Here is a 22,561-nt window from a genome sequence, read left to right as displayed (position 1 = left end):
TCTTCATGACATTTTTTTTTTCTTAAATTCCATATATATGTGTTAGCATACAGTATTTGTCTTTTTCTTTCTGACTTACTTCACTCTGTATGACTCTAGGTCTATCCACCTCATTACAAATAGCTCAATTTCGTTTCTTTTTATGGCTGAGTAACATTCCATTGTATATATGTGCCACATCTTCTTTATCTATTCATCCGATGATGGACACTTAGGTTGTTTCCATGTCCTGGCTATTGTAAATAGAGCTGCAATGAACATTTTGGTACATGACTCTTTCTGAATTATGGTTTTTTCAGGGTATATGCCCACTAGTGGGATTTTGGGGTCATATGGTAGTTCTACTTTTAGTTTTTTAAGGAACCTTCATACTGTTCTCCATGGTGGCTGTATCAATTTACATCCCCACCAACAGTGCAAGAGGGTTCCCTTTCCTCCACATCCTCTCCAGCATTTGTTTTTTGTAGGTTTTTTGATGACGGCCATTCTGACTGGTGTGAGGTGATACCTCATTGTAGTTTTGATTTTCATTTCTCTAATGATTAGTGATGTTGAGCATCCTTTCATGCGTTTGTTGGCAATCTGTATACCTTCTTTGGAGAAATGTCTCTTTAGGTCGTCTGCCCATTTTTGGATTGCATTGTTTGTTTTTTTGATATTGAGCTGCTTGTAAATTTTGAAGAGTAATCCTCTGTCAGTTGCTTCATTTGCAAATATTTTCTCCCATTCTGAGATTGTCTTTTCATCTTGTTTATGGTTTCCTTTGCTGTGCAAAATCTTTTAAGTTTCACTAGGTACCATTTGTTTATTTTTATTTTTGTTTTTATTTCTATTTCTCTAGGAGGTGGATCAAAAAGGATCTTGCTGTGATTTATGTCGAAGAGTGTTCTTCCTATGTTTTCCTCTAAGAGTTTTTTTTTTTTTTGAGGTACACAGGCCCCTCACTGTTGTGGCCTCTCCTGTTGTGGAGCACAGGCTCCGGATGCGCAGGCTCAGCGGCCATGGCTCATGGGCCTAGTCGCTCCGCAGCATGTGGGATCCTCCTGGACCGGGGCATGAACCTGTGTCCCCTCCATCGGCACGCGGACTCTCAACCACTGCGCCACCAGGGAAGCCCCCTCTAAGGGTTTTATAGTGTCTGACCTTACATTTAGGTCTTTAATCCATTTTGAGTTTATTTTTGTGTATGATGTCAGGGAGTGTTCTAATTTCATTCTTTTGCATGTAGCTGTCCAGTTTTCCCAGCACCACTTATTGAAGAGGCTGTCTTTTCTCCATTGTATATTCTTGCCTCCTTTATCAAAGATAAGGTGACCATACATGTGTGAGTTTATCTCTGGGCATTCTATCCTGTTCCATTGATCTATATTTCTGTCTTTGTACCAGTACCATACTGTCTTGATTACTGTAGCTTTGTAGTATGGTCTGAAGACAGGGAGCCTCATTCCTCCAGCCCCGTTTTTCTTTCTCAGGATTGCTTTGGCTCTTTGGCTTCTTTTGTGTTTCCATACAAATTGTGAAATTTTTTGTTCTAGTTCTGTGAAAAATGCCATTGGTAGTTTGATAGGGATTGCGTTGAATCTGTAGATTGCTTTGGGTAGTATAGTCATTTTCACAATGTTGATTCTTCCAATCCAAGAACGTGGTATATCTCTCCATCTGTTTGTGTCATCTTTAATTTCTTTCATCAGTGTCTTATAGTTTTCTGCATACAGGTCTTTTGTCTCCTTAGGTAGGTTTATTCGTAAGTATTTTATTCTTTTCGTTGCAATGGTAAATGGGAGTGTTTCATTAATTTCCCTTTCAGGTTTTTTTTTTTTTTTTTTTGCGGTACGCGGGCCTCTCACTGCTGTGGTCTCTCCCATTGTGGAGCACAGGCTCTGGACACGCAGGCCCAGCGGCCATGGCTCACGGGCCCAGCCACTACGCGGCATGTGGGATCTTCCCAGACTGGGGCACGAACCCGTGTCCCCTGCATCGGCAGGCGGACTCGCAACCACTGCGCCACCAGGGAAGCCCTCTCTTTCAGTTTTTTCATCATTAGTGTATAGGAATGCAAGAGATTTCTGTGCATTAATTTTCTATCATGCTACTTTGCCAAATTCATTGATTAGCTCTAGTATTCGCCTGGTAGTATCTTTATGACAATCTGTATATAGTATCATGTCATCTGCAAACAGGGACAGCTTTACTCCTTTTGCAATTTGGATTCCTTTTATTTCTTTTTCTTCTCAGATTGACATGGCTAGGACTTCCAAAACTATGTTGAATAATAGTGTTGAGAGTGGGCATCCTTCTGTTGTTCCTGATCTTAGAGGAAATGCTTTCAGTTTTTCACCATTGAAAATGACGTTTGCTGTGGGTTTGTCATATATGGCCTTTATTATGTTGAGGTAGGTCCCTCTATGCCCACTTTCTTTAGAGTTTTTATCATAAATGGTGTTGAATTTTGCCAAAAGCTTTTTCTGTATCTGTTGAGATGATCATATGGTTTGTAATCTTCAATTTGTTGATATGGTGTATCACATTGATTGATTTGCGTATATTGAAGAATCCTTGCATCCCTGGAATAAATCCCGCTTGGTCATGGTGTATGATCCTTTTAATGCATTGCTGGATTCTGTTTGCTTGTATTTTGTTGAGGATTTTTGCATCTTTGTTCATCAGAGATATTGATCTGTAATTTTCTTTTTTTGTAATATCTGGTTGTGGTATCAGGGTGATGGTGGCCTCCTAGAATGAGTTTGGGAGTGTTCCTTCCTCTACAATTTTTTGGAAGAGTTTGAGAAGGATGGGTGTTAGCTCTTCTCTAAACGTTTGATAGAATTCACCTGTGAAGCCATCTGGTCCTGGACTCTTGTTTGTTGGAAAATTATTAATCACAGTTTCAATTTCATTACTTGTGATTGGTCTGTTCATGTTTTCTATTTCTTCCTGGTTCAGTCTTGGAAGGTTATACCTTTCTAAGAATTTGTCCATTTCTTCCAGGTTGTGCATTTTAGCACAGAGTTGCTTGTAGTAGTCTCTTATGATGCTTTGTATTTCTGTGGTGTCTGTTTTAACTTCTCCTTTTTCATTTCTAATTTTGTTGATTTGAGTCCTCTCCCTCTTTTTCTTGATGAGTATGGCTAAAGGTTTATCAATTTTGTTTATCTTCTCAAAGAACCAGCTTTTAGTTTTATTGATCTTTCCTACTGTTTCCTTCATTTCTTTTTCCTTTATTTCTGATCTGATCTTTATGTTTTCTCTCCTTCTGCTAACTTTGGGATTTTTTTGTTGTTGTTCTCTCTCTAATTTCTTTAGGTGTAAGGCTGGATTGTTTGTTCGAGATTTTTCTTGTTTCTTGAGGTAGCATTGTATTGCTATAAACTTCCGTCTTAAAACTGCTTTTACTGCATCCCATAGGTTGTGGGTCATTGTGTTTTCATTGTCATTTGTTTCTAGGTATTTTTTGATTTTCTCTTTGATTTCTTCAGTGATCTCTTGGTTATTTAGTACCATACTGTTTACTTCCATGTGTTTGTATTTTTTACAGTTCTTTTCCTGTAATTGGTATCAGGTCTCATAGCTTTGTGGTTGGAAATGATACTTGATACAATTTCAATTTTCTTAAATTTACCAAGGCTTGATTTGTGACCCAGGATGTGATCTATCCTGGAGAATATTCCATGAGCACTTGAGAAGAAAGTGTATTCTGTTGTATTTCAATGTAATGTCCTATAAATATCAGTTAAGTCCATCTTGTTTAATGTGTCATTTAAATCTTGTGTTTCCTTATTTATTTTCATTTTGTATGATCTGTCCATTGGTGCAAGTGGGGTGTTGAAGTCCCGTACTATTATTGTGTTACTGTTGATTTCCCTTTTTATGGCTGTTAGCATTTGCCTTATGTATTGAAGTGCTCCTATGTTGTGTGCATAAATGTTTACAGTTGTTATATCTTCTTTTTGGATTGATCCCTTGGTCATTATATACTGTCCTTCTTAGTCTCTTGTAATAGTCTTTCTTTTAAAGTCTATTTTGTCTGATATGAGAATTGCTACTCCAGCTTTCTTTTGATTTCCATTTGCATGGAATAACTTTTTCCACCCCCTCACGTTCAGTCTGTATGTGTCCCTAGGTGTGAAGTGGCTCTCTTGTAGACAGCATATATATGGGTCTTGTTTTTGTATCCATTCAGCCAGTCTTTGTGTTTTGGTTGGAGCATTTAATCCATTTACATTTAAGGTAATTATTGAAATGTATGTTCCTTTTACCATTTTCATAATTGTTTTGGGTTTATTATTGTAGGTCTTTTCCTTCTCTTGTGCTTCCTGCCTAGAGAAGTTCCTTTAGCATTTGTTGTAAAGCTGGTTTGGTGGTGCTGAATTCTCTTAACTTTTGATTGTCTGTAAAGGTTTTAATTTCTCCATCAAATCTGAATGAGATCCTTGCTGGGTAGAGTAATCTTGGTTTTAGGTTTTTCCCTTTCATCACTTTAACTATGTCCTGCCACTCCCTTCTGGCTTGCAGAGTTTCTGCTGAAAGATCAGCGGTTAACCTTATGGGGATCCCCTTGTATGTTATTTCTTGCTTTTCTCTTGCTGTTTTTAATATTTTTTCTTTGTATTTAATTTTTGATAGTTTGATTAATATGTGTCTTGGTGTGTTTCTCCTTGGATTTATCCTGTATGGGACTCTCTGTGCTTCCTGGACTTGACTATTTCCTTTCCATATTAGGGAAGTTTTCAACTGTAATCTCTTCAAATATTTTCTCAGACCCTTTCTTTTTCTCTTCTTCTTCTGGGACCCCTATAATTTGAATATTGGTGCGTTTATTGTTGTTCCAGAGGTCTCTGAGACTCTCCTCAATTCTTTTCATTCTTTTTTCTTTATTCTGCTCTGTGGTAGTTATTTCCACTATTTTATCTTCCAGGTCACTTACCGGTTCTTCTGCCTCAGTTATTCTGCTATTGATTCCTTCTAGAGAATTTTTAATTTCATTTATTGTGTTGTTCATCATTGTTTGTGTGCTCTTTAGTTCTTCTAGGTCCTTGTTAAATGTTTCTTGTATTTTCTCCATTCTGTTTCCAAGATTTTGGATCACCTTTACTGTCACTATTCTGAATTCTTTTTCAGGTAGACTGCCTGTTTCCTCTTCATTTGTTTGGTCTGGTTGATTTTTACCTTGTTCCTTCATCTGCTGCATAGTTCTCTGTTTTCTCATTTTGCTTAACTTACTGTGTTTTGGGTCTCCGTTTTGCAGGCTCCAGGTTCACAGTTCCCATTGTTTTTGGTGTCTACCCCCAGTGGGTAAGTTTGATTCAGTGGCTTGTGTAGGCTTCCTGGTGGAGGGGACTGGTGCCTGTGTTATCGTGGATGGGGCTGGATCTTGTCTCTCTGGTGGGCAGGTCTGCGTCCGGTGGTGTGTTTTGGGGTGCCTGTGAACTTAGTATGATTTTATGCAGCTTCTCTGCTAGTGGGTGGGGTTGTTTTCCTGTCTTGCTAGTTGTTTGGCATGGGGCGTCCAGTACTGGAGCTTGCTGGCTGTTGGGTGGAGCTGGGTCTTAGCTTTGAGATGAAGATCCCTGGCAGAGCTCTCGCTGACTGATATTATGTGGAGCCAGGAGGTCTCTGGTGGTCCAGTGTCCTGAACTTGGCTCTCCCACCTCAGAGTGTTAGGTCTGACACCTGGTCGGAGCACCAAGACCTCAGGCACATGGCTCAGAAGAAAAGGGAGAAAAAAAAAGAATGAAAAAAAAATTAATAAACAAACAAATAAAATAAATAAAATAAAATATAAAATAATGAAAATAAAAACTTATTAAAAGAAAAAAATTAAAAAGTAATAAAAGAAGAAGAGAGCAACCAAACCAATAAACTAATCTACCAATGATAACAAGCATTAAAAACTATACTAAGATAAATATAAAAATCAGAACCAAGTCAGTCGCAGACAGCAAACCCCAAGTTTACAGTTGCTCCCAAAGTCTACTGCCTCAATTTTGGGTTGATTCATTGTCTATTCAGGTATTCCACAGATGCAGGGTACATCAAGTTGATTGTGGGGATTTAATCCACTGCTCCTGAAGCTTCATGGAGAAATTTTCCTTTCTCTGCTTTGTTCACACAGCTCCCGGGGTTCAGCTTTGGTTTTGGCCCCATCTCTGCATGTAGATTGCCCTCAGGGCTTCTGTTCCCACCCAGACAGGATGGGATTAAAGCAGGGGCTGATTAGAGGGCTCTGGCTCACTCAGGCCAGGGGGAGGGAGAGGTACGGATGCGGGGCGAGCCTGAGGCGGCAGAGGCCAGCATGACATTGCACCAGCCTGAGGTGCGCCGTGTGTTCACCTTGGGAAGTTGTCCCTGGATCGTGGGACGCTGGCAGTGGCGGGCTGCACAGGCTCCCTGGAAGGGAGGTGTGGATGGTGACCTGTGCTCGCACACAGGCTTCTTGGTGGCTGCAGCAGCAGCAGCTTTAGCGTCTCATGCCCGTCTCTGGTGTCTGAGCTGATAGGCGCGGCTCGCGCCCGTCTCTGGAGCTCATTTAGGCGGTGCTCTGAATCCCCTCTCCTCGTGCACCAGGAAACAAAGAGGGAAGAAAAAGTCTCCTGCCTCTGCTGCAGCTCCAGACTTTTCCCCAGACTCCCTCCCGGCTAGCTGTGGCTCACTAGCCCGCTTCAGGCTGTGTTCACGCCACCAACCCCAGTCCTCTCCCTGGGATCCAACCTCCGAAGCCTGAGCCTCAGCTCCCAGCCCCCGCACACCCCAGCAGGTGAGCAGACAAGCCTCTCGGGCTGGTGAGTGCGGGTTGGCACTGATCCTCTGTGCGGGTGTGCTTTGTCCTCTGCACTCCTGTTGCTGTGCTCTCCTCTGTGGCTCTGAAGCTTCCCCCCGCCACCTGCAGTCTCCACCCACGAAGGGGCTTCCTAGTGTGTGGAAACCTTTCCTCCTTCACAGCTCCATCCCAGACGTGCATGTCCCATCCCTATTCTTTTGTCTCTGTTTTTCCTTTTTTCTTTTGCCCTACCCAGGTACGTGGTGATTTTCTTGCCTTTTGGGAAGTCTGAGGTCTTCTGCCAGTGTTCAGTAGGTGTTCTGTAGGAGTTGTTCCATATGTAGATGTATTTCTGATGTGTTTGTGGGAAGGAAGGTGATCTCCACGTCTTACTCCTCTGCCATCTTGAAGGTCCTTGCCATTTATTTTAAATGATGTATACATCTTTGCCCCAAAGCTCTTTGAGGGCAGTGGGTAGATGTGACATGCAGAATAGATGCCTTTTTGGCCCATCGTAGTGACAGGCCATGTTGTGCTCAAGTGTCAGCCTCTGAGAGGCCGTTAAGATAAATGATGTCTGCTTACCTTTTACCCTGGAGACCACAGTGTCATTCTCCAGTCTGAAAGGCCACTTGTAAAGCTCACAGAGTTGCCTTAGCTATTAAACAAAGAACAAAAATGAAAAGCTAAGCTCTTTCCCCAAGGAAAAGACATTACCTTGGATGGTCTCTGTGCTCTTCTATGATTCCATAACGCTTACTATGCACGGGATGTAGAGACCCCATCTCTCCTGATGCTGGGTCTACAAGGACATTCCTTCGTCTTGTTTTCCCTTTGTGTATTGTCTCACCATTTCCACCCTACCTTTCGATTTGTGAGTTTTGAGATAAGCACATGGAAACAGCTCATACTGATGCTCGTAAGGGTTAAGTCACACACAAGAATGGATTTTGCTTTATGCACAGCTCATAAAGAGAGATAAGTTGTTATTTGCTTTTTATGCATGTAGGAAAATGGAGCATGAGCTAATAGTACTTTCTGTAGAGGAGCCAGAAGAAATTTAGTATGTATATGAATTTAATGTAAAATACGAACCCAAATGTAAACATTGGTTTCCTTCCAGGTTTTCAAGACTTCAGAAAAAAAAAAACACAGAAAGGTTTTCTTTACTTGTTATACTTCTGCTGATGGAAAGCATCCTTCCAGTGTTGAAAAGATGGATGGCTTTAAATACAGAATATATGTATTTTAAACTTGGTGGTCTTTAAAATTAAGAGTGGAAACTTTTCATTGGATTGAATGTTGCATGTAGCATATTGCAGGTTTTGGAGTATTATTTGATCCTATGATTGTGATCCAAATCCCTTATTTTAAAGAAAAATAAAGACATGATTCTCCTTTTGTAATTCAACACAAAAAAAATTCCCCTTTATTCAGTGTGCACTTGACTATTAATCTCTTTTTAAGTTGAGATTACACATATATGATGGAAATAATATGAGGGAATTATAGATAGTAATAAATATATTTTCCCTTATCTTCTTCATAAAAGACTATAATGGTGCGCAAATAGCTTTTCCCTTTGCAAAAACAAGATGCTGGGAGCATTGAGGAAATAAATTCAATAAATTAGTGATTGAAATGAATCTTTTAAACTCTTAAAAAATAATAATAATCACTGATGTCTATTGAGCACTTACTGTGTACCTGGTACTTTATGTATATTAACTTGTTTAATAACGATAACATTGTCAGGAAAATACTCTTATTATTTCCATTCTACACATGAGGGAATTGAGGCTTAAACAAATGTGTCTCTGATTGTGCTGCCAGTCAGTGGAAAGCTCAGAATTGAAGCTCAGGCTACCCCATTCTAGAACCTTTGTTCTTAACACAGTAGTATATCAGTTAGCTTCTGCTACATCAAACTACCCCAACGCTTAGAGGCTGAAAACAACCACGAATTCAGCTCACATTTCCATGGGTCAACAATTTGGGCTAGGATCAGCTGGGTGGAGGGGCTGGATGGACGCTTAGGGAGGTCAGATGAAAGAGCTGAGGTTAGAAGCTTAATTTCTTTACTCCTAACAATCCAAAGGGACTTTTATTTGCTTGATGGAGCAAATATCTTATGCGGGACCTTAAGGAAAGAACTACAGGGACTTGCCTGATGGCGCAGTGGTTAAGAATCTGCCTGACAATGCAGGGGACGTGGGTTCGAGTCCTGGTCTGGGAAGATCTCACATGCCATGGAGCAACTAAGCCCATGCGCCACAACTACTGAGCCTGCGCTCTAGAGCCCGCGAGCCACAGCTACTGATGCCCGTGCGCCTAGAGCCAGTGCTCCGCAACAAGAGAAGCCACTGCAATGAGAAGCCCGTGCACCACGAGGAAGAGTAGACCCTGCTCCCCGCAGCTAGAGAAAGCCTGCATGTAGCAACAAAGACCCAACACAGCCAAAAATAAATAAATAAGTAAATAAATAAATTTATTAAAAAAAAACAAAACTACACACCCGAGCTGTGACTTTCTGGCAGGTGATACCCAAGGACATCCCTAAATGTGGATGTGCGTAGGACAAAGAGATAGGATAAAAATATGAGGGCGAGATCCTCTTAGAAAGTATGGTATTTATAATTACTGTAATTTGCTGACTTGGCCTTGTGCTGATCTCCGTCCAAGCCGTGCTAGATGTTGGTGGAGAGTAAGCAGATGTGGTCCTCTGACGTTTTGGGGCATGTGGTCTGGGAGAAGAAATACTGATCTAGTAAACAGTTATACCAGTTACTACTTGTGATACATGGTAGGCATAAAATAGAGTATTAAGATAAAAACCAGTTAGTGGAGAGTCTCTTTAGATAAGTTGGTGTGGAAAGCTTTTTTTTTTTTTTTTTTTTTTTTACAAAAGAGGGAGAAGGTCCAGGAAGTTTATTTATTTTTAAAAATTTATTTATTTATTGGCTGCATTGGGTTTTCCTTGCTGCTCTCAGGCTTTCTCTAGTTGCGGTGAGCAGGGGCTACTCTTTGTTGTGGTACACAGGGCTTCTCATTGCGGTGGCTTCTCTTGTTGCGGAGTATGGGCCCTAGGTGCCCAGGCTTCAGCAGTTGTGGCACAGCAGGCTCAGTAGTCGTGGCTCACGGACTTAGTTGCTCTGCAGCATGTGGGATTTTCCCAGGCCAGGGATCGAACCTGTGTCCCCTGGATTGGCAGGCGGATTCTTAACCACTGCACCACCAGGGATGTCCCATGGAAAGGTATTTTGGAAAAGCGATAATTAAACTGAAATCTGAATGTTGAGAAGGATACAGCCACGCAAAAAAAAGTGAAGCAGGTTTGCAGATGGAGGGGTGTGTGTGTGTTGGAAAGATGAAGTTGTAAGTGGAAGTTTCCATGCTCACACTGCGTGATGAGACCCCCCTGTGGATCTTCTTATTTCCTTAAATTCCTAAAGAATCCCATAAGAATAGAAGGCATTCTGCCCAGGTGCTCTATAAAGATAAGGAGGGGTGCCTATTGTAGGTGTAGGGCACCAGATGGGGAGTAAGATTCTGCTTCCCCTCTTGGCTTTGACACTTATCCACCGCCTGTCCTTGGGAGGCACTCCACCTACCAGAATTTAGTTGCTTCATCTCTAAACCTGGGTCACAGTGATGTCAATTCCGATGGTGGGTAACTGCTATGTGGGTAATGTGGAAAAGTGAGTTTGAGGCCACTTAAGATCTCTGCAGGCCAGAGTTCTGTAATTGATTAGGGATGTCTGCCATGGACTTAGAATGAGGAAGTAGTGTGATGTGTGTTGTATATCTGCCATTGTCTGATAGCCTTCCCATTTTCCATCACAGTGTTTTCTATGGATTTTACTGCTGATTGGAAAAATTTTGTAGCTTTCCAATTTTTTTGTTCTGATTTTTAAAAATGCAGCAATAATTGAAAAAAATTAAGGAGGGGACTAAATACATCAAAACAATACTCTGCACACTTGCTTCAAAGGGATCAAACAAAGCAAATCATGCCCAGGAGGGAGCTGGATTTATACTTCTCTCATTTGTAATATTATTACTGTGATTAATGTACAAAGACCAGTATTTCCTGAAATTCATAATTTGCCCTATTCCTTCGTGAGCTTTGTGTTTCCCAGAATAATCATGCTGATCCATTTCCTTAAAAATGTATTGAATGCCTAAGAGCTCATTTAGCAAGGGAGCAGCATAATTGGACACAGTAGGGAAACATCAGAGAAGTGGTTTCTTCCTAAGGAGATGAGAATGTGCTGTGAGTCCCAGCCAGATGGAATGTCACGCCAGGAGGGACCCCATCTCTGTACGGTGTCAATGAGCAAAATGTGCAAAGGCTATTTATGGAATTAGGGCTGGAGGACAGTGGCTCGTTCTCAGATGAATGGAGGTCTTCCCTGGATTATAAAATGTATGTTCTTTTGAATAATGGGACAAAATGGGAGTAGAATGTTTCAGCATTTTTTTCCCTAACACGACAGCTTTTTGGCAATCCTGGTGATTTTACAACTGTATTTCATCTTCATGAAATTTTGGTGTGGGTGTGTGATCGTTTCTACTCCACCCTGTCCCATAAGTAGCCACTTTAAAAGCATCTCTATCTTACCTTTGAGCTTGGGTCTCTTGTTATACAGGTGTCCAGAAAAGCATTCCTATATCCTCAGCTTTAGGAACTGGAAGAAAGGAGGGAGATCAGAGTCCTAAGGTCAAAACACATTTAAAGTTCACGCTCTGTGATGTATCTGCATGCCTGTGTGTTTCTTTGTTTCCCTCAATCCTGTGCTCTCTCCTTTTCCAAAATAACTTATTAACGCGGTGACTTTGGGGTCTCATTCAGAGTCACTTCCACCTGGATTGGTAAGAAACATCTGAGACCAATCAACCTGTTAGATGTTAGAAGTGCTAGCTATGCTAATATTCTGCATATTCATTACCCACAGGAAATGAGGCTTTGGAAAATCTCGGGATGATCTGGGCAGCCATGCTGACAAGCCCAGGGAGTGTCCTTCCTGTTGAATTCTACAGAGCTTGCTTGGCAGGCACATGCATGGACCTGGTACAGACCTACCAGGGAAATTTACATAGTTTACTGAGGCAGGGCAGAGGGCAAGACAGAAAGAGCTGAGGCTGGAAAGTAGGGATGGGCCAAATGAAGAAGTATGTTATGGATCCTGAGTGAATTTGGGTTTTACCCTAAATTCACCTGATATCAGTGGCATTTCAGAGAGGTTCCTTTAGCCACAGCTTAGAGGGTGAGTTGGAGAAAGTCAACACTGGAGGGATGGCAAATTAAAAGAGGTGACTGAAATAAGATCTTCTTTCCATCAACTTCTCTTTGGCACCACCCTGGACCAAATTCTGACCCCGCTTTGAGGGTGTGATGACAGTGAGCTCCTGAGAACCCCTCTCCCTACTCATCCCAAATTCTCCACGCTGCTATTGTGTAATCTGATCACGTCACCCCGTTCGAAAGCCTTCAGGGATTAGGAGTTCACATCGCTCTCCAGCAGGAGAAGGAGATCCTGAATGTGGCCAGCAGAGCCTTGTGGATGTCGACCTTGCTTCGTAAACGTAAATAGAAATCATTGAAGGAAAAGCACGTTGGAAAGGAGTAGAAACAGGGCACTCTTTGTGGTGAAGGAAAAGCCCTGCATCTTGACGTTGCTTGTGGTTACATGAATCTATACGTAGGATAAATTTTCACAGAGCTACACACACGCACTGTGTGTGTGTAAGGTCAGCAGATTGCACCAATATCGGTTTCCTAGTCTGAATATTGTCCTGCAGTTGTGTAAGATGTTTCCATTGGGGAAAGCTGAGTGAACAGTCCATAGGATCTCTCTTTACTACTTTTGCAAATTCTTGTGAGCTTATAATTATTTCAAAATTAAAGGAAGAAAAAAGATTTAGAGATTGGGAGGGATATTGGTAAATTCAGTTAGCAGGGCATTGAATGTAATTCGATCTCTACTGTGAAGACCTTAACTAAATCTTCAGCTCTCCTTCTTGACTCAGATCTTGGCCTTAACTCTTTAGGGGAGAGGAATATTCCCCCCTCCCCCTCTTCGTTCTTTTGGCTGGTCAAGTCATTGAAATGACATAAGGAAGATTAGCAGGAGGAGATAAATTTGCTATGTACATACGGGGAATTCATAGAAGCATGAAGACAGTAAGGCAAGATGAGGTATATATGTCATTCTGGACTCAGGAGCAGGGGGTAGGGATCTGGGACTTCAAAGGGAAGTAAGGTAATTCACAGGAAAATGCAAAGTGTTAATGGTTGGTAAACAAATGTTTGCTGGGCCACCTAGAGACAATGGGGCAGAGAGGGACTTTGATAAAGTGGGCCATGCTACCTTCCTCCCTGTCCGCCACCCCTAGTTCATATTTTACTATATTATCTATGGTGATAGCACCATCTTGGGACTAGCCTTTTATCTAAAATTCTTTTAGGCCGTAAGGGGGAGTCCAAAGGTTCTTCCTGAGTCTTTTGGGCCTTACTTGGTTTTCAGCTGGAAATAATCCACAGCCAGAATGGCACTTCTTGGGGTGGCCTGCCCTGAACCCCATCAACTCTTTCTTGGTTCTTCTTGCGTTCTAACAGTTCGGGGTTCTGCTGACCTGTCCACCTGGCTTTATTTTCAACCTTCTATGTGGACATTCACATTTCAGAAAAACCTGGGACTTACTGTACCTCATTTTGTGTTGGTCTCATTTGTGAAATAGGACTCATAAAAGTACCTACCTCATAGATCTGTGAAAATAAACTAAGACAATGAACTCAAAAAGCTTACCATAGTGCCCGAAATTAGTAAATACCCAGTAAATATTGGCCTTGTTGTAATATAATTTTTACCAGGTGCTCGGTGTGTGTGTGTGTGTGTGTGTGTGTGTGTGTGTGTGTGTGTGTGTGTATGTTTGTTTGTTTATTTAATCTATAATAAATCTACTAGGTTGGATATTTTATCCCCATTGTACAGGTAAGAAAAAAATGGCTCAGATTGATTCAGCAATTTGTCTAAGGTCGCACAGCTAGTGAATGGCAGTATAGAGATTATATTTCACATCTACTTGGACCCAAATCCCTGTGTCTGTCACTGCATTGCCTTTTATCTCTAAACAAACTCAGGGGATCCAACCCTGAGTATAAACGCAAAAGGAATGACCTAACTAGATAATTCCTCAACAACATGAAGTGTCTAAAGAGTGCTTTGGATTTGCTTTTGTTCTGCCTGAACTATAATAATGACAGTCATTAAAATCTTGATGGCAAGGGTGTTTTTATTATAAACACATCTTCCTATAGATTTTGTTAAGTATGCTCTCTTTGTTATCTTGCTAAAACAGAAGGGTGTTGTATTGAGAAGAGAAATTCAGGAAATTACAGTGTTAGAAGATCAAAGTACACCCTACTTTCCTCGTGGAATAAGTTTGTGGGAAAGAAAATGGGCAATGCGGGGTTTTTAGCTAAAAACCAAATGGCCAGACCTGCCTCACCTAGTCACTAGCTAGGTAACTTACCTAGCATATCACTTACCTCTCTGAGTCTCGCTTTGATCAGCTATAAAGCCAGAATAAAAATAACCTCTTTGGAATTAGAAATGTCTATAAAGTGCCTGGTATTTAGAAGGCATCAGAATGTTGCTATTACCCTGGTGGCACTAGATCTGCATCCAAACTTAACCCATGCTATAGTCAGGCATCTTAGAATGAAGGTTTTAACTTTCTTGGAAACTAAATGTATCCCTTTGGAAACTCCCTCTTCCTCTTCTGGTTTGCCCTTAATCCAGGAACCCACATCACATGACAAGTACCCAGCAGCTCCTCTTCATACATGTTAATTGCTTTCCTTCCTGATGCTGGAGAATTTAAATAGTGACTCACCCCACAGGGTACCTCCTGGAGGGAGAAAATGCCCAGAAGAGAAAAGAACAGGTTCTACTGTGCTTTGTTTTGATTTCTCCCTATTTCCAGTTCCTATCCACAGCTTTCAAGACTCAGACAGAGTGTTACTAAGTATATATTAGAGCTTCCCAACCCTGACTTCAAATTAGAATCAATTGGGGAGAGTTTTAAAAACTATCAAAACTTGGACCCACTCTTCACCAATTAAATTAGAGTCCCAGGACTTTCATACCCAGGCATCCGTATTTTTTAAAAGCCCCCCAGCTGAGTGATAATATACAGTCAGGGATGAGAATCACTGAAGTACAGGAAGCTTATCCTAAACCCTGCCCTCTCTCCACCCTCAGCCATATGCAGGTATACTGCTTTCATGTACCATATTCCTTAGTTATTGATTGGAGTGAATAAATTAATAGGAAGAATGAATGAATACCCATCTAGGTCATTAAATAATGGTCATCTTGTACTTTTTTTATTTTTTAATTGAAGTATAGTTGATTTATAGTATTGTGTTAGTTTTAGGTATACAGCAAAGTAATTCTTTTTTTTCAGATTATATTCCATTATAGGTTATTACAAGATATTGAATATGACTCCCCTTGCTATACAGTAAATCCTTCTTGCTTATCTATTTTATGTATAGCAGTTTGTATCTGTTAATCCCATACTCCTCATTTATCCCTCCCTCCCTCTCCCCTTTGGTAATCATAAGTTTGTTTCCTATGTCTCTGAGTCTGTTTCTGTTTTGTATAAAGATTCATTCGTATAATTTTAAGATTTCACATATAAGTGACATCATATAGTATTGTCTTTCTCTGTCTGACTGACTTCACTAAGTATAATTTCTCTAGGTCCATCCATGTTGCTGCAAATGGCAATGTTTCACTCTTTTTTATGGCTGAGTGATATTCCATTGTGTGTATATATCACATATATATATATATATATATATCACACCTTTTTAAAAATATTTATTTGTTTTATTTATTTTTGGCTGTGTCGGGTCTTAGTTGCAGCACACAGGCTCTTCGTTGCGGCCTGCGGGCTTTTCTCTAGCTGTGGCACGCAGGCTCTCTTACCACATCTTCTTAAGCCAGCCAGTCGTCTGTTGATGGGCATTTGGGCTGTTTCCATGTCTTGACTATTATAAATCGTGCTGCTATGAACATTGGGGTGTATGTATCTTTCTGAATTAGAGTTTTCATTTTTTCCCAGATATATACCTAGGAGTGAGATTGCTGGATAATACAGTAGCTCTAGTTTTAGTTTCTTAAGTAATCTCCATACTGTTTTCCATAGTCATCTTGATTTTGCTTTTATGTTCAATCTCCTCTAGCCAACTTCAGATTCTTCTTAAGCTCTGCCTCAGGGTAATTTCTGTGGACCCCACAGAGCCAAGCACAGTGCCTTAGGGAGAGTACACTCTCAGTAAATACCTGTCACATAAGTGAAAGATTTATAATGAATGCCTGTCCCGTGACAGAAAGATTTATGGAGTCAACCTGTTAAGAATAAATTACTCTTTTCCCCCGACTTAAAAAATTTTCTTCCTGTGAATTTGAATAATATACATTTTTCTACTTTTAATAAAGCTATGTCCATGAGTGGTCTCTGAACCTACTAAGATGGCTCTACAGCTTATCTCAAAGTAACCACTGGCTCCCACCACTGGGTGGGCTCCAGCCCTGTAGTGGGAGGGGAGCAGAGAACCATCTAAGTGCTGAGTCACTTCACCCAGGACATTGGAGTGAGTTTCCCTCCCCTTCCTGCCTCGTGGTGCCCTAGGCCCTCGCTCAGGCGTGAAGGCTCAGACTCACTCTTTGACGACCTGTCAAGCTTTTTGATCTCATACTTTGTCTGGGGCGCAAACTTCTACTAAAACCTCAGCGCAGACCTTCTCCCAAGGTAAACCTTGCTAGACCACGTGCAGTTCCCCTCAATTACTGTGACTTCATTTGTTGTGATTTTTCACCTAAAAATGCCATCGCTGTAGGAAGGGGCTTCCCACTCCCAGAGCATCAGGGTCCTGGGTGTTTACAGCTCAGTCTCATTTGGGCTTCTTTATTCCAAGTGGTCAAACTCCAACTCTTTCTTGATGCACCTGACTTTTGCAGTCAGAAATATGCAGACAATACGCAGCTTCTCCTTTCCCATCTTACTTCCGTACCCTAAGTTCCCAGTGCCCTCTGCGTATCCATGGTTCTCATGACCTCACAGACCCTGATGCCTTTCCCTCCTCCAGCACAAAAGACCCTCCTTCTGACCACCTCCCTTGATCAATACTCCCCATTCCGCAGTGAGGCTTCTTGATGTAAATGTGCGCATGGGCAAAAGCAAACCTCAACAGCTTTTGGGTACAAACAATGAATGAAGAGAAATCCCAGTACCCACCTCCACTGGGACAGATAAAATAAACACAAAAAGAAAATCTCCATTCAGACTGTGGACTATTGGAATGTCCAACGAAACCATGTCTGTTTTGTAAAAAGTGTATTTAGCGTATGGACTGTTAGAATGTTGCTGGCGGAACTCTTACTGTCCACATGGGTGGTAGACTTTTCAAATGTAGAAGATCAAGCATATGGTTGTGAACATTGAACATCACTTTATGAGTGTGTACATGGTAGTTAATAAATTGTCAAAAATAATAAGACTTCTGCCAAGAATAGAAGCTATAAGTAGAAAAAAAATCAGACTGCTGTGAATTTTTTTTTTGAAAGATAATTTTCCTTGTAAGTAATTTCTGTGAGCAATACACAGCTCTTCGATGGTCAAATCTACATTCCCAGCTCCTGAAGTGAACAGCCTCTGAATTAGAATGCTCCCAAAGACATGGAGTTAAATAGAGATGCAGCTACAGGGTGGCCATTACTTAAGTAATTTAACGAACACTGATACTGAGGAAATAAATCAAATGCAAACAATCAACACCAATCAAGGAAGCTGAGCATTTCAGGCACTTAAAATGTATTAAATGAATGTTTCAATCACAGTGGGTACTTTTTCACAAACTCTCTTAATCAGCTAGCATCGTTTTACCAAAGTGGCCCCTGCATGTAAATATGGTGGTCTGAAAAAAGCTGGTCCATTCACACACAAACACCATTATCTGCTGGGGATTTTCACAGATAGGATAAACAGCAACAGATGAATTGGGAAAGGTCAGTGAAAGTCAAGTTTAGAAAAAAGATATGAAACAATATTTTGCAAGTGGTTAAAAAGAATAAGAATTTCAAACATAGAATAAAATTTAAGGTCTAATTCCAGGTGGCCAGATCACCTCTTAGAGGCAAACATTTTTGGTTTCTTATGTATTTTTTCATGAAAGTTCGATTCATGTATAAGTTCTTGTATGTGCATCTTTATTTGTATATTTATTATGTGTACCTATGCTATATGCATGTATAATTATCAATACATAATGATTAATACGTAAAGTACAATAATACTTTTAAGTACATGAATCATATACATATATGGATTATATAATATTTCTATATGATTTATTTAGTGAAATATATGTGCATGTGTGTGTGTGTGTATGTGTGTGTGTGTGTGTGTATATATATATATATATATGTATATATGGTTTGTTTAAATAGAGATACACTCAACTCATTGTTTTATACCTTTACTCTTGGTATTTAATCATGTACCATGAAGACCTTCCTGTATCGGCCTTTATAGGTCTGTTGCATTCTGATTAAGGTTTACACAGTATTTTATTGTATAAGTCCATCATTATTTATATAATCATTCCCTTGTAAGGCAGTTAGATTATGTCCAGTTTGGGGAACTATAGTTTCCTAAACACACACAAATATGTGTACACACATTTGAGTATATAGTTGGAATTACTTGGGATTTTGAAAGCCAAATACTTGGATTCCAAGTATATATTCTAAGTGTCCAAGTACATCTACATACACATATTCATATTTTCCAATTTACATGTATTATTTTATCTAATTTTCATTTAAGTATTAGTATTGCATCTGTTTTACAGACTAAGAAGCAGAGGAACAGAGAGGTTAAGTAATTTGCCAGAGTTCACCCAGATAATAAACACACGACCCTTCTTTTAAACCCAGGTCTCCTTTTAGTTTTGACTTTATTCACCTTTTATCACTGTACTGGTGTTTGAGTTTTTGACCAATGTTAAAAGAGTCATAATATAATTGTATACATTTCAAAGAACGTGTATATCTGGAAATATTGGGGAAAATATCATATTTTTGGTTTTGTTTTCTCTCCAGAGTAAACACTAAGTACATTTTAACATCAAAAGTTGTCTGAATTGAAAGGGTTAATATTAGTGTTAACAGAAAGTAAAGGTGAATGTTCCTACTTATGTAGGGTCTTATGACATGCTTATTAGTAGCTGCGCTTGGGGAAATTTGTATATACATTCCTAGGAGGAAGCATTTTTATTTGAAAATATTAGGTGAGTTAGAAGTGTTCTGTTTGTCCTTTCATTTCCACTGTACATCTTTGCATCTTTAAAGAGATTTTATTCTTTCAAGGAGCTTTAGTTGATTTGGGGGAAATAAAGGTATTTTGATTCTTAAAATTCCAAGTACTCCTGGAGGTTTGGAAAGCATAGTTGAAAGTTCTTCCAATAATATGGGCAGTAAGTGCATTTACAGTAAGGGTCCTGTTATTTAAGATTAAGGTTCACAACTTAGTATGCTTTCTTTTCCTTCCCCTTCCCATGCTTCCAAAGAAGGCATGTTTTATTTGTCTGCCCAGCAGTTATCTCTCCAACAGGAAGCAGGATACCCCTTCTTTTAAGTGCAGGCCACCTGAGGTTGGGTGGGTGGACCCACCTCAGATTCAAAATGGTACATAATCCAGGCCTGACCAGTCAAGGCATCCCACACCCTAGCCTCAGGACCTGGTTCAGGCAGACCAGTGAGACTCAATTCAGAAGTTGCTGGGGGAAATAGCTTCTTGATGTGGCTGGTTAGGAACTGTGAGAATGGGAACTTGGAGTAGCTATGGGTACCGTGATGGGAGATATTGCCTAAGATGAAGGACAGTACAGAGATAGAAAGAGAACAAGTCCGGATGAAATCATACAGACACCTGTGTTTGAGCTGTATCTACTACTGGATGTTTCAGTTACATAAGCTGGTAAATACCTTCCCCCATCCCCTTAATGCACTTCGAAGGGTTTTCTTGTATTTTGTCTCTTAGATCCCTGACTTACATAGCCTCCTCTCATCCCGTTATCAGTGTTTCCATATATCTAGTCATCCTTACTAAAATCCTTGGAAATTGTTTGACCATTTATGTATGTATGTATGTATGTATGTATGTATGTACTGGCTGCATTGAGTCTTCATTGCTGCGCGCGGGTTTTCTCTAGTTGCGGCGAGCTGGGGCTACTCTTCGTTGCGGTGCGTGGGCTTCTCATTGCGGTGGCTTCTCTTGTTGCAGAGCACGGGCTCTAGGCGCGTGGGCTTCAGTAGTTGTGGTACACGGGTTTAGTTGCTCCTCAGCATGTGGGATCTTCCCGGACCAGGGCACGAACCCATGTCCCCTGCATTGGCAGGTGGATTCTTAACCTCTGCGCCACCAGGGAAGCCCCTGTTCGACTTTTTAATATAAAATAAGTAATATCTGTCACCCCACCATCCCTTCTGATCTACCCTCTGCTCTCCTTTCAAAGTTATTTCACTAAAACTTCCATTTGGTTATGTCCCTCCCTTTATCAACAGCTGTTGGTGGCCTGTCATTTTCTGCAGAACAAAATCTTTATGTTTTAGCTTGGTATTCAAGGCCTATGGGCATCTGGTCAACCCAGCCTTTGCGTCTCAGTGCCCCCACTTACCTCATGTAGTGTTTGTTGCAGGGAGATCAGAGAATTCACTGTCTCCCCCACAGACGGCATACATCTTCATGACTTTATGCCTTTGGTGTGCTGTGTCCTCCTTCAGGGATTACTTTTCTCCCCAGTCTGCCTTGGCATATTCCAATCTCCTCGGGTACAGTGAGTGCTCATTTTTCAGGAGTTCTGGAACCTTTAATACTTCTGACAGTATGATATTTATTATATTGTATCAAAGTTAGTCATCAATATCTCTTCTTCATGCCCTTGTTTGAGGGTTCCCTGGCAGCAACTGTGTCTTCATCTTTGGGTCCCTAGGGTGCATAACATTGCTAAATCATAGCAAGAGCTAATGCATGTGAGTGAACTTAGAAATAAATGAATGATGCACTTTTTGCTCTCTATTTCTTTGTAAGCAAGTCACGTGCATCCATGAATATAAGCAAAAATGATTTGTTTACTTTTTTTCTTATTTGTACTGTCTTGCAGGTTTTCACTCTTGCAAAATATATTTTATATATATATGTGCGTATATATATAAGTGTGTGTGTATATATATATATACATAGAGAGAGAGAGAGAGAGAGAGAGAGAACTGCCATGAGGATTCTTTTAATGCAACCTGGCACTAGATACCTTGCCGGATACAGTTACCTTGAGGATACTGATAATGGCTGTTTATGGTTATTTAAGATCCCTCTAAGGCTATGTACATTCATCAATGATTTTCTTTTTCACTGATCTATTCGTTGACTGTTATTAAGCGCTTCATAGAGTCCAGACCGTGGGCCAGATCACAGCAGGCCAAAGACAACAAAAGTGTACTTTCTACCTCTAGGGATACCATAGTCTCCAGTCCAACTCCTATCAGCTTTTACAGTTGGATCTCTTTGCTGCCCTCCACACATGAAATATAATCACTATTTATTAATAACCTTCTGTGTGCCAAGGGTAATAGCAGGTGTTTTATGTATGCTCGTGATGACTCTCTTAGCAACTCTGAGAGGTATTAGAAACCTTATTTCATGGAGGAAGAAATAGAAGCTCAGAAAGCTGAAGTGTCTTGACCAAGAACTCAGCAGTGGAACTGGTATTTGAACCGTAATCAATGATGGCAGTGCCACTACACCATAATGCCTTTCCACGGTCATGTTCTTCTTTCAACAAGAACTCTTGGGACGTGGGACATCTCTCCCTTTTTCCTTATTCAAGATTTTAAGCTTTCGCAAGCCCACTCAAATGAATATTTCAATGAAAATACGCCGCTGAGCTTGACTTCTCTCCTTTCTAAATCCTCTCACTTAAAGTTTTTACCTTTCTTAGAGATTCTTTTCCATACGCATATTGTTGGTATCTGTATAATTAGAATTATCTTGATTGCAAGTAACATAAACCCATTTCATACTACTTTTTCTTTCTTTTTTTTTGCGGTACGCGGGCCTCTCACTGTTGTGGCCTCTCCCGTTGCGGAGCACAGGCTCCGGACGCGCAGGCTCAGCGGCCATGGCTCACGGGCCCAGCCGCTCCGCAGCATGTGGGATCTTCCCGGACCGGGGCACGAACCCGTGTCCCCTGCATCGGCAGGTGGACCCTCGACCACTGCACCACCAGGGAAGCCCTCATGCTACTTTTAACAAAAGGAAGTACAAACACCTAAATGACCATAGAATATACTGGATAATAGATTTGGGAAGATTTTTGTGTTCACCTACAAAGTCTAATAAGTGACTGCAGGAAGGAGGGTGTCAGAGACTGAACCCCAAGTTTTTGTGCCTGGAGCCAATGGCTCAATACTGGGAGGACATTCCCCTTTTGTGCTTACCTTGCATCTCCACTTGTCTCTGCCTCTCAGTCGATTGGCAGCTTCTCTTGCTGAAGATAAACTTCCTCTAAACAGCCAAGAAAGAATGAGGAGACAAATCCAACATTTTATCTTTTGAGCATTGTGGTGTCTCCCTTCCCCAAAAGCATGGGGCTATCATCCTTGCTAGAAAAGCCCCTGGGAACAACCTACATTGGCTTGGCTTTGAGCTTATCCTTAACCCAACCTTTGA

This window comes from Phocoena phocoena, chromosome 15 (assembly GCF_963924675.1).
Source record: "Phocoena phocoena chromosome 15, mPhoPho1.1, whole genome shotgun sequence".
Classification (NCBI taxonomy): domain Eukaryota; kingdom Metazoa; phylum Chordata; class Mammalia; order Artiodactyla; family Phocoenidae; genus Phocoena; species Phocoena phocoena.
The sequence above is the reverse complement of the archived record's forward strand: the minus strand, read 5'-3'. Positions refer to the sequence as shown.